At 37.1% G+C, this 12131-nt stretch overlaps 1 pseudogene; it reads right to left on the reverse strand.

Moving 5' to 3' along the window:
- The window catches only part of LOC121810592, a 73925-nt pseudogene that overhangs the window by 6680 nt on the left and 55114 nt on the right, over positions 1-12131 (reverse strand).

Raw genomic sequence — 12131 nt, forward strand, 5'->3', positions numbered from 1 at the left:
AACAAGGACCAGTTAACAAAAATGTTAACTAGGGCTTCTCTGGATATAAGAAAGTTGTCTCTGTAAAATGGGAAGATACCATAGCTCCAGCATGGGTACTATGAAATGAGAAGCATTTATCTTCTCCGAAACAGCCAGTCTGTGGAAAAGAACTATTCAGAAAAGGTGAAGAGAATAAAAATGAGGAATCTGATTAAGGATGAGGATGACTAATTTACAAAGTTAAACATATTCATCCTTCTTTACTTCAAATATTAATATAAGAAATCTAATAGCATCACATACCTAAGAACTAGCTTTGTAGCCTCAATGATCCTGGGAACTGGGAGTCAGAGACAAATTATAGTGATCAGAAATAGTTAACTAAAAAGCACATGGCTCATAACAGACTTGATATGAATTGAGTATAAAACTACAGGTCTGAAGGCCTCAAGAAGACATCTGCATTACATCTAATGATGGCAACATTAAATTATAATAGGAGAAAATGGAAAATGGGGATAATTAATAGGGACTGGAGGGAGCAAAATGCACCATGTGTAAAACAAAATTATATGAGGCAAAAGAATATGTAACATTATATGTTATATTGATAGACATAAAATACATACTATTGGAAAATAATGTATGAAATATAGATGTAGACTATGTTGGGGATATGACAATTGAGGATATTTTAATTTAGATATGATATGCATGATAACTTTACATTTTAATTATTGAGCTAAGACTTCAATTACTCCCTCTGTTCCGTAGTAGTGGAGCCATTTTGCCATTTTGGTACGTTCCATAATAGTGGAATCATTTCATTTTCTAACAAAAGTCAACACATTTATTCTCTCTTATTTTACTCTCTCGTACTTTATTCTCTCTCCATCTCTCCACCTTTTTCATTTCTTACTTAATTCTTCCTTTACTTAACTAACCTAACACATTTTTTCTCAAATTGCGTGCCAAAAAGAAGCACCTCCACTACCATGAAACAGAGGGAGTATTAGATATATTATACTCCATCCGTCATGCCATAAGCGAGGCATTTCTTTTGGAAATGATATTTAAGAAAATGATGTTTAGAGAGTTGAGAGAAGAGAAAATAAAGTAGGAGAAAGAATAAAGTAGAGTGAAAGAGAGAATATATTAAGAGAGAATAAATGAAAAGAGATTAATTGAGTTATATTTTTTCAAAAAAGAAAATGGCTCACTTTAGGTGGGACGTCCCAAAAAGAAATACGAATCGCTTGTTTTGGGATGAAGGGAGTATACTCACAACTTCATGCTTTATTATGCTCTAAGATTTGCAATATTATATTTTTATTATTTTCTAATTTATTGCATTTTATAATTGTTTTTTGATATATAGATATTAATAATATTTTTTTAAATTTATCGACCCCCCATATTTATTGGAAGGCGCACAAGCAATTCCAGCCTAGTTGTGAAGCTGCTGGACATGCATGTGACGAACCCAATTATTCAATACTGTTGTCGGTGGCCTTATGATAATCCTGCAATAACTTCTAACCACTACATCCCAAGTATATGAATTTTGAATAGATTAGTAATGGGCAGTAGGTAATTAAGGTGAAGATGAGTAAACTGGGTTGAAATTAAATATGTACAAGGGAGGAAGAGTCTGCATAGGGGACGAATACATGAGAGAGAGAGAGAGTTGGCAGAGTGGTCGGGATAGAGGGAAAAAGAGGGTCAAGAGAGAGATAGAAGAAAAGGACAAAAGGGGCATTATTGTCTGGAAAGAAGACTTTCAATTATACATCCCCAATAGTTTTGGGACCAATTATGTAGTTTACTCATAAAAATTGATGAATTAAAACAATGGAGTTGTGGAAGAAATTTGAAATCCTGATGCAGCCAGCACAGCTAAAAAGTGGAGTTGTGGCTGAACCTTAAGACACCTCCAATGTTCTAACAGGCACTAAGGCTATGCAGCACGCATGCAGGGGCCTAGCATCATCCTAGGTGCAATTAAAAGCTTCTATTTTTCTTTAAGGGAATGGGGGGTGGATGGCCAAGGGCCACCAGAGGCCTTGGCAGGACCTATAGAACAACTAGAGACATTAACGAAACAGCACAAAATAAGGCTACTATTTCAACAGGAATAAAATAAAACATATATGTGAGAAAAATCACAACACAAACATAATAACCATCCCATTCATGCTATTTTGTCATTAGAAAGTAACATATCTTAGCTTAATTGATGGCTTTAGAAAGTCATACACAAGACAAAGGCATCCCAAGTTTGAACAGGTGTCCAGAATTTAGCAGACTCAATTCCACAGATTGGAAAAAAAAAACATATTTACAAGTTTTAGAAACATAGGGAAGTGTAGATCACCATATTTAGTTTCATTATTTTGCAATGACACATGATGCAACCAAAAGAATTATCACTATTGCATACCTTCAGGAAGCAGGAATGCAAGTCAACAGCATCTCAGCTCTCTCCCCACTGTCCAAGTTCATAGACTTTTCCCACGACAACTGAAGCAAATCCATTGGAATCTTACCCATGAAGCAGTGACCTCCAACATTAGCTATCATCATTAAGGAACACTTAGGCAATAAACCAGATAAATAAAAGGAAGAAACCAGAGGTGAAAGAGAAAATAGAAGGAGAGGGCAGAACCTAAAGCCTCAATAATAAGTTGCAATATAAAAGAAAATATAATACATAGCTTCTCTACCTCCTAAGATTCTAGTAAAAAAATAAAATTTTGCATTTTCGGATCAAACAATTTCTTAAAAATCTGACAACCAACAAAATTAGAATTTAAAAGAGACCAGATTAAATGTTGATACTCCATTTCCAGTTGATATATTACTGAAGCAGCCTAATCTAATAGAATACACCTATCCAGTATATTCTAACTCACCTGGAAATAATGGCGCATCCAGGTGCTCCTTAAACAATTCAGCTACAAGATAGCTGCAAAACATGACAAATTTGCAAGCTTGTAGTATAAGTTAATGTAGACGTCAAGTATGGAAAAAGCATACCACAACTAACAAACAAAATTGTAATAGAGCCTGATTTGACATCTGCTGATAGTTTATTAATCTCCGGAAGAATAAATTTTGCTTGATCCTGGTACATTGCTTCATCTCCAGTACATTTAGTAAATATACATTCTCGACTAAATCGGTAAACTGTGGAATACTGAATTAATAAGAAGTCAGAGAGAGAGAGAGCACTGAAGGACATACCAAGAAATCTAATAAGTTCTACAGAACTCAACACTACCTCTACAACTGCAGGACTATAAACGGGTCTATCCAACATTATACACAAAGGTAATAGATTTTGAATTTGAGATTCATCATTTACAGTTGATGGTAGTGATATTGTCATTTCAATCCTACAAACAAAGAAATGCACATGTAAACTGCATCAGTATTGCAAAAGAAGAAAGAAAATACAGTAGTGGTAAGTACTCCCTCCGTACTACAACAGTAGTAGAGTCATTTCATTTTCTACATTCATTTTAGAAAAATAACTATAAATAGTTAAAGTGGAGAAAGAGTTCAGAAAGAGAGAGAATATTGTACATAAGACTTTTCCTACATTATTCTCTTTTCTACTTTACTCTCTCTTTACTTTAACTATTTATTACTATCATTTTTTAAAAACGAGTGTAGAAAATGAAATGACTCCACTACTGTGGAACGGAGGGAGTAATATTTAAGGGAGGACCAATGGAAGATCTTGCAAATATGTTTAGATTGCCCATTGTGATTAACCTTCAGACCCAATCAGTATTTTAGGGTAAAAGAGACAAAACATTATAGGCCCAACCAGTCCAAGATTCAAAAAAATAAAATTGGAGGACACCATACAAAGCTTGTTATAAAAGAAACAAGGAATAAGGAGCCAAGACCGAGGAAAGAGACAGCATAAGGCCATCCACAACGCTGTCTCTATACCGTCTCTTAAACCGTCTCTTAACTACTATTTGAGCACTATTTGAGGGCCCCACTGTCCTTTTTTCCTCCATCTCTTAACTAAGAGACGGAACCTGCAACGCTCCGTCTCTTAACCGTCTCTATACCGTCTCTTAATTACTATTCATTCAATTTAATTTATAATTTTTTTTTAAAACCCAATTCAATTTAAACAAACACACTTTATTAAAATTAAAACAAAAAAAAACACACAAAATAAAAAAAACACACACAAAAAAAAAATTTAAAAAAAACACAAAATAAAAAAACACACAAAATAAAAAAAAAACTAATCGGAAGGGCTAATCATCGCCCACTTCCACCGCCTCGGCCTACTCCCGGCGTGGGATCAACTGGAAAATCCTCCCGGATCTGGGATAATCCCTGCGAAAACCGCGGGACGTTGGGACGAACATATGCATCAAGGTCAAAATTGGGTGGTTGGTACCCCCGGCGTCGCCGAACCCTGGGTCCCCGGCGTTGACGAACCTCCACCGCCCAATGTGTTGATCATGTTCTCCCAATCGCCGAATGAGTTGAGATCCCACCCGCCGGAGCCGGAGCCGCCATAGTTGCCCTCGCCGTCGCCGGACATCTTGAGTTGGGTTATGAAAATTTCAGCGAAAATTTGAGAGAAAATTTAGATGATAGGAAGAATAGATGTATAGTTGTGTGTAAATGAGGATGGGTTTAGGAGTATTTATAGAGTAAAAAATTTAATAAAAAACAAAAAAATATAAAAAAAAACAAAAAAACGGTAATAATACCGTTACAAAATTTTTTTTTTTATTTAAATTCGATTTTTTTTTAAAAAAATATTTATTGCGTCAGCACGTGACGACGCCCACTCGCGGGCCGGCGAGTGGGCGTCACGCACGACGCCGGGCTGCGCCACGTCGCCTAGGCGCGTGGCGAGACAGCTCGTCTCGTGGCTCGCCGAGGCGAGACGCGCGACGAGACGCGCGACGAGACGGGACGAGATGGAGGCTGCAACGCGTCTCGCCGGGGTCTCGTCTCGCTGAGACGAGACGCGAGACGCCGGCGAGACCCGTTGTGGATGGTCTAACTTATCTTTAGTAGAGCTATAATTAAGTTCAGAAAGTACCAAACAAGAGTGCGCAAGAATATTATCGCTCATGGATAAAAATATAAATGGTTGAGCAATAGGTGGAGCCAAGGAGGCAATGTAAACATTTCCTATAATCATGGCATATGAAACGTATGGTACGAAAGACACGATTAATAATGAAGAAGGTGCCAGAACAGGAAATAAAATAAATTAAAGATAAGCACTGCTCCTATGACTAAGAGATCATTATCCTATAAGGCCACAACATAAATAGCAGAACTAAACTTTAACCTTAAATCCAGACTTTAAAAAAGATTGCAACTTGAATAAATCTCTAAAAGATAACCTATCTCAAAGACTTCACCAATGATGAGACTTTTGCTAACAAGATTTAACTAAGTAACAATTAATAAACTAAAAGTTACAGCTGCAGATCATTATCAATACTCCCCTTGTCGAAATAGCGTTGCCCACAAGGCTGGAATTGAAACCGGCCAAGAGGGCTTATTTCAAGCTTGAAGACATGAGCAAATGTGTAGACTCACATAAACTCCAAAAAGGCAAAACATGAAAATTGCATGACGAGCCGAAGAGCAGTGGGTGTGAATAATTGGATGGAAAGTAGTGGATTCAATGGAGGCAGCGACAGATAGTGGTTGTGTTAGAATATGGAAAGGGAATAATTTGTAATTAGGGAACAAATCATGGGATTGATATGTGTAATTGATAGAATCATAATTAGGGGATCTCCTACCATATGTAAATTAGGGCAACTTTCTATATTAAGAGAGTTGCTCCGGTCGATCATTAACACACAGAAATTCATCCCAACCATGGCTATTGCTTCTTCCCTCTCGGTTATCAAATTCAATATGGTACCAGAGCAGGTTGAGCAATAGGGACTCAGAATATAACATCATCATCGTCCAAATACCAATCTCGAACCCCGGCCAAGAGGCAATAACCTGCAATCATCAGAAACACGATGTCAGAATCAGAAAACGAGAACAAAAGTTCGATTGTGAACGTCTCGGACGACATCACAATGAAGTTTGCAGAATTTTTCCGACACCTCCAGACCGCACCAATCCCCCCACGACCAACGACGGTAAACGCAGACAACCTCGGTGAGGTAGTCGTCTCAACCAAGTTATCGGGAGACAACTACCCTCGGCGAACCTCATCAGATGTGCAATTGGGGAAAAGGGTTTAACCTCCCACATCTCGGAGGATTTAGAACCACCGGCAGAAACAGATCTCAGCCACGAGACATGGCAAAAATTGGATCACTGCGTGTTCGGGTGGATTATCAACAACATGGAGCCCGAACTCGTGAATGAGGTATCACAATACCCAACTGCTCGAGAACTTTGGGAGGGCTAGCTGTGACATACGGCAGTGGAGGAGACTCACTCCAAGTCTACGATTTGCACCGGAAAGCAAGCAACATCAAACAGGGCGAAATGAACCTCGAACAGCTGTGGAACCGACTCCAAAGCCTTTGGATGTCAATTGATAGAAAGAAGCCAAATCCGATGAAGGACCCGGAGGATATCATGGTCTACAATCGAGAGAGACAAGAGACCAGGCTCTTCCAATTCCTAAAGGCCCTCAACGATGAACACGAAGTAACCCGGAGAGAAATTCTCAAGCTGGAGCCCTTACCCTCGGTTCGGGACGCCTACGCGACGGTCCGGCGTGAAGCAAAAAACGACGAAGTACTCAAACCCCAGATTACCGAAGGGAGAGAACATCAAACCAACAGCGGAATCGGGACGGGACTTGCGTCTCGCAGTGGGGGACGGTCGGGGCAGACCCCTGGTCGAGGAGAAGAGCGACGGACAGAAGACGATCGAAATAAACTGATCTGCAGCCATTGCGGGGGGAGAAAGCACACAAAAGACCAGTGCTTCCTCCTCGTAGAGTACCCAGAGTGGTGGGACGAGATGAAGCGGAAGAGAGCTTCACGAAATGGCAACCGCCGAGGAGGACCAGGGACGACCACACCAATCTGAGGAGACCCGGCTTCCGGCGCCGCTTGCGCGGCGGGTAGCACTAGCACCCTCACCGGCAGGATCGTCGAAACTGAGGGAGGAAGAGAGCTAGCGGCGCAAGAAGGGGAGGAAGTGGCAGCGGAGAGGGTTTGTCGAGGTAGAGGGGGGTAAATTTTGCACATAAACCCCTCAAAAACAGGTTCTTTATTTAATATACCCCCATATTTGCCATTATCACATAATATACCCACATCTTTGCCATTATCACAGAACACGCCCCATGTTTCCAGAAAATTGTGTCAAACACCCCTGGATAGTCCGAAATTAGTTAATAAGCCCCATTACTCACATATTGTTGGAAAAAGGCCCAAATATAGCCCATTCTCTAAAATTAACTCCAAAATTCAGTGCAAAAATAGGTTTTATGTGCTTGAAACACTCTCTACTGTTAGGATTGGTATACTGAAAAGCATATTTTGAGCATGTTGCACGGATAGAATTGCTTGTATACAATAAATTCTACAATCCACTTTTAACCCAAGGCGAGAAGAATTAATTTTATCGCATTGGTGTTTGCTTATGCATTTATAAGATGTTTCTCAAACATTTAAATGTATAAGAAGCAAATAAGTCTAATTCTTCTACATAGTAGACTGGTCGTGAACGACGTTCACAGAAGGTGACGCAGTCGGTCCTTTGTAGAAGAGAAATAGAATTTCACAACCTAGATAGGCTTTGGCTACTTATCGTGAAAGGTTGCAGTGTCAGTCCGCATGTTTCCTTACCTTAGGAAATAAACGACACTGGTGTGGTATAGCACTGAAGGATCTAACAGTTGAGATAAGTCTTTCTTGCTATTTACTGCGAGGTCTCGGTGATTGTTATTTCTTAATCATTGTTGACATAACATTGAGCATACGATATTGATTATGCACTACTTTGATTTATCAAATGGTGCGGATTTTTCGCAATCCAAGAATCCTAGTATCTTGGGTAGTGGTGATCAATGTCTAGAGGTGCTAGTATTGTTATTGCAATGAATCGTGTGCTGGGTGAGTCCAGTTTGATAATATCCTCAAGAGGTGATCGAAAAAGGTTTTATTATTCAGAAACCCGGCCGGTTGGAATTTATTCCAGAATAATAAATAAAGATTTTGAACTAGACAACTATTGGAAAAAGATATTAATTAATTAAAGTCAAATAACAGACTTAAATTAATTAATGGATATTTATATCTTAAACACGTGATAATAAATTAAAGAGATAAAGCCCGGATTACTCATAATTTGGGATTGGACGGGTAGTCAATATTATTTTACTGTAGTGGCTGATAATAATATTCTGTCGGACTTGTATTAAATTGGGGCTTAATTTAATTAGTAAAAGTCCAACAGGTTTGGCCCAAGTCCAACCTCCATGGATCCCTAATCTGGCCCATCATAACTCTATATAAAAGAAGATTAGAAAGGAGATTCAATAAAAATTAAGTGTTAATTTTCGTGCTCCCCTGTGGGAGTGGACGAAAAATCGGTTTTTGAAAAAACTGATATTCTGTCTCCTTTCTAATCAAGCCCTTTTCGATTCTGACAAGCTTTGCCCACCCAAGGGTCGGATTCTGAGTTCGGGATACAAATTAGAAGGTTCGTGGTTGAGTACGAAGAACATCACGTGGAGAAGGCGCAAGCAATCGACGATTCTTTGGAGAATCAGATCGGTAATTCTAAACCGTAGGAATTCATGTTTTAGGTTTTAATTCCTTTTACATGTATTATGTGCGTTCTTGGATGCAATTCTGTGTTTAACATGTAGTTAATTGATCCCATAATCGGTCAAATAGATCTGTAATTATGATTTATTTGTGTGCATAACTTCCGCTGTGCAAGGGGCTCCAAACCCCAGCAATTGGTATCAGAGCCAATTTTTGGCTCTGATTATGTGGATTAATTTCATGTTACGTGAATTGATTGAATGCATAAGCGTTGTTTATATGTTTTGTACGTGTAAACAAAGTTCGTATCTTTGATCGAAATTTTTATTTCTCCGCCTTCACCTTCCACACGTATCGCCTAATTGCACGATTTGAAAGAATCAAATCTCATTTTTTTAAATATGTGATTTGTGATCTGTCATCATTACTTGTACATGTATGAAATGATTACATATGATTACTTATTGTTATTGTAATCATTTTTTCGTGCATATTGTTACGTGGAGTGAATTGCGGTGATATACGCAAGAATTCATTTTGAATTGCGTGAATGTAGTGATTCTATTAACTAATTTTTTGGTAAGCAATCATTACATGGTATTATGGTTTTGATTAACCATTGTTCAATTCGTACGTGATTTTGTATCACGACGTCGGTGAATCGCTGCATTCGAATTGTTTGAGACATGGAACAACGGTGTTATCCGCAAGGCTGCCGAATCATGACAGCAGCATCTCCGGTGGCTGATCTGTTCCTAGAGGGCAGGCTGCCCTAGCCTTCGGGCTGGGTTTTCTTTGCGGTGCGGTGCAGCAGAAACGATGTGGCTGCCAGCGGGACTGTTGGGCTCGCAAAAGCGGCGATCGGGCAGCAGCGGGCGCGACGACGCTGCGACAACAGCGTCGGTATCCCGTAGTGCAGCGCCGGTGATGCGACGACGCAGCAGCAACATCAGCTGTTGTGGTTCGAGTGGGAGCCCTTCGTGGGCAGTTCTAGGCTCGAAAAAATAGTCGGCAAACGCCGGAGGCTGTTGTCACAGTGGTGTTCTGAGTTGGAGCCAAATGGCTGTTCCCGGGCTCGTGTGGTTGCGTTGAAATTTCCAAAGTTAGTTAGGGTTTCCTAAACCCTAGGAATAATTTTGGATATATTCAAGATATAATTAGAATAAGTTTTGAATTTATCAATTTAATTGGATTATCTAAAATTTTATATTTTAATTAAAGTATGGATTAATGAGATATTTATCCTTATTTTATGGATTTAGATAGATTGAATTCTATCTAGATAAATCCTAGATAAATTTGGATAACAATAATTATTTTATTTTATCTTATGGATTTATATAGATTTAATTCTATGTGAATAAATCCTAGATAGGCTAGATAAATAATTAATTATATTTGGATTTTATCCTCATTTTATGGATTTAGATATATTTAATTATATCTAGAGAAATCCTGGATGAATGTTGATGATAGTAATTAAATTTATTTACGTCATATGGATTTAGACAGATTTTATTCTATCTTGTTGAATCCTTGATTGACTAAGATAAATATTAATTAAGTTTATACATATCTTGTAGATATTGATAGATCTATATCTATCTAGAATATATCTTAGTAGATTTGTATAATTAAAATCCATATTTATCTTTATCTCGTGGATATTTATAGAATTAATTCTATTTAGAAAAATCCTAGTAGATTTAGATAATTAAATGTATCTCTATCTTATAGATATTGATAGATCTATATCTATCTAGAATATATCTTAGAAGAATAAGATAATTGTTAATCCAGTATTGTAATTATCTTTTGGATTTAAGATAGATTTAGTTCTATCTAGTTAAATCCTAGTTGAATTAATTAATATTAATTCTAGTTTATCCTAATTTTATGGATATAAATAGATTTATTTCTATTTAGAAAATATCCTAAATAAATTTGGATAAAGATAATACAAGATAATCCCAATCTAATTGGATTTTGATAAACTTAATTTTATCTAGAATAAATCCTAATAGATATGATATATTCTAGTTTCTTATTCTAAATAATCTAAGATTCTTTAAATCTTGGAATGATTGGATTTTATCTTCGTCTTATGGATTTGGAGAAATTTGTTTTTATCCTGAAATATCCTGGTAAGATTTAGATAATGATAATCCAAGCTCAGTTTTATCTTGAATTTTAGGATTTGATTTTATCCATGTAAAATCTAGAATAATCCTAAGAGGATTTAGATAGATTCAATTCTATCTAGATAAATCCTAAATTAGTTTGGATAGTCATTATCCAAATAAATCGTATCAAATCCGAAATTCCTATTTTGGATAAGATAAGGAATTAATTATTTAATTAAATCTCCCTAGATTTATTAAATAATTTCAATAATTATCCAGTGAGATTAATTATCATATTATTAAATGGATTTATCTATCTATTTGGTGTTAATCTGTTTTAAGTGGATTATCTGTCTTATCTACTTATGTGATGATTATGTAAAAACCATGTTTAAAATGACTAAGCGATAATTACAACAGTGCGTTGTATATGGTCTCCATAAATTGGTCTATATATGAAGCAGTTTCTAATATTATCGCGACCCACCTTAGTGGGAGCAATAATCCTACGAAATAGCAAGTTCATAAGATTAGACTTCTTAATGGTAAATTGTTTAATCTGGAAGCATGTTTCTAATATTATCGTGACCCACACTATTGGGAGCCATAATCCTACGAAATTGCAAGTTCATATGTTTAAACATATTTATAAGATGGGTATGGAATTTTGTTAGTGGCGTGCGACCTTCCCTAGAAGGATTATCAAAACAGAAACGAAATTCCTAGATGCTAATATTTATGGTTAAAGCTTAGGCAATATTTGGCGGCCATGCCACCTTAGTGGTCTCTGGACTATTCGTCGGTATTGTGACCAGGAAATTGTTGGAATCCAAATTTGTATGACCTCCTTAGAGGCGTACTTATTTTGGTTGTCACGGTTGCGAGATACATAAATTGTTTTGTGGTTGTTTGTGATTATGTATTAAGCATAGTATGTGATAAATAGTTTTATTTCTTCTAAGCCAAATTCTTAATAATGTCTGTGAACCTTAAAGAAATCATACTCGAAGGCCAAAATTATGTAGACTGGAAATATTAAATGGATAAGATTCTCATTGCTTAAAACTTAAAGTTTGTACTCACCAGTTCATGTCCTCCATTTCCTCGACAAAATTCTATAAAGAAAATCCAAGAATGCATTTCATGCATGTACTTGACAAGTTCTTTGAGATAGAAGGTCAAACTACTTTCTTTTAAGTAGTAAGACACGTCTTGGTTTATACCGATGATAAAGGGATATCCAATGAGGACGTTGTCCAGATTCTATTGGAACATC

The sequence above is a fragment of the Salvia splendens genome, chromosome 7, assembly GCF_004379255.2.
Source record: "Salvia splendens isolate huo1 chromosome 7, SspV2, whole genome shotgun sequence".
Classification (NCBI taxonomy): domain Eukaryota; kingdom Viridiplantae; phylum Streptophyta; class Magnoliopsida; order Lamiales; family Lamiaceae; genus Salvia; species Salvia splendens.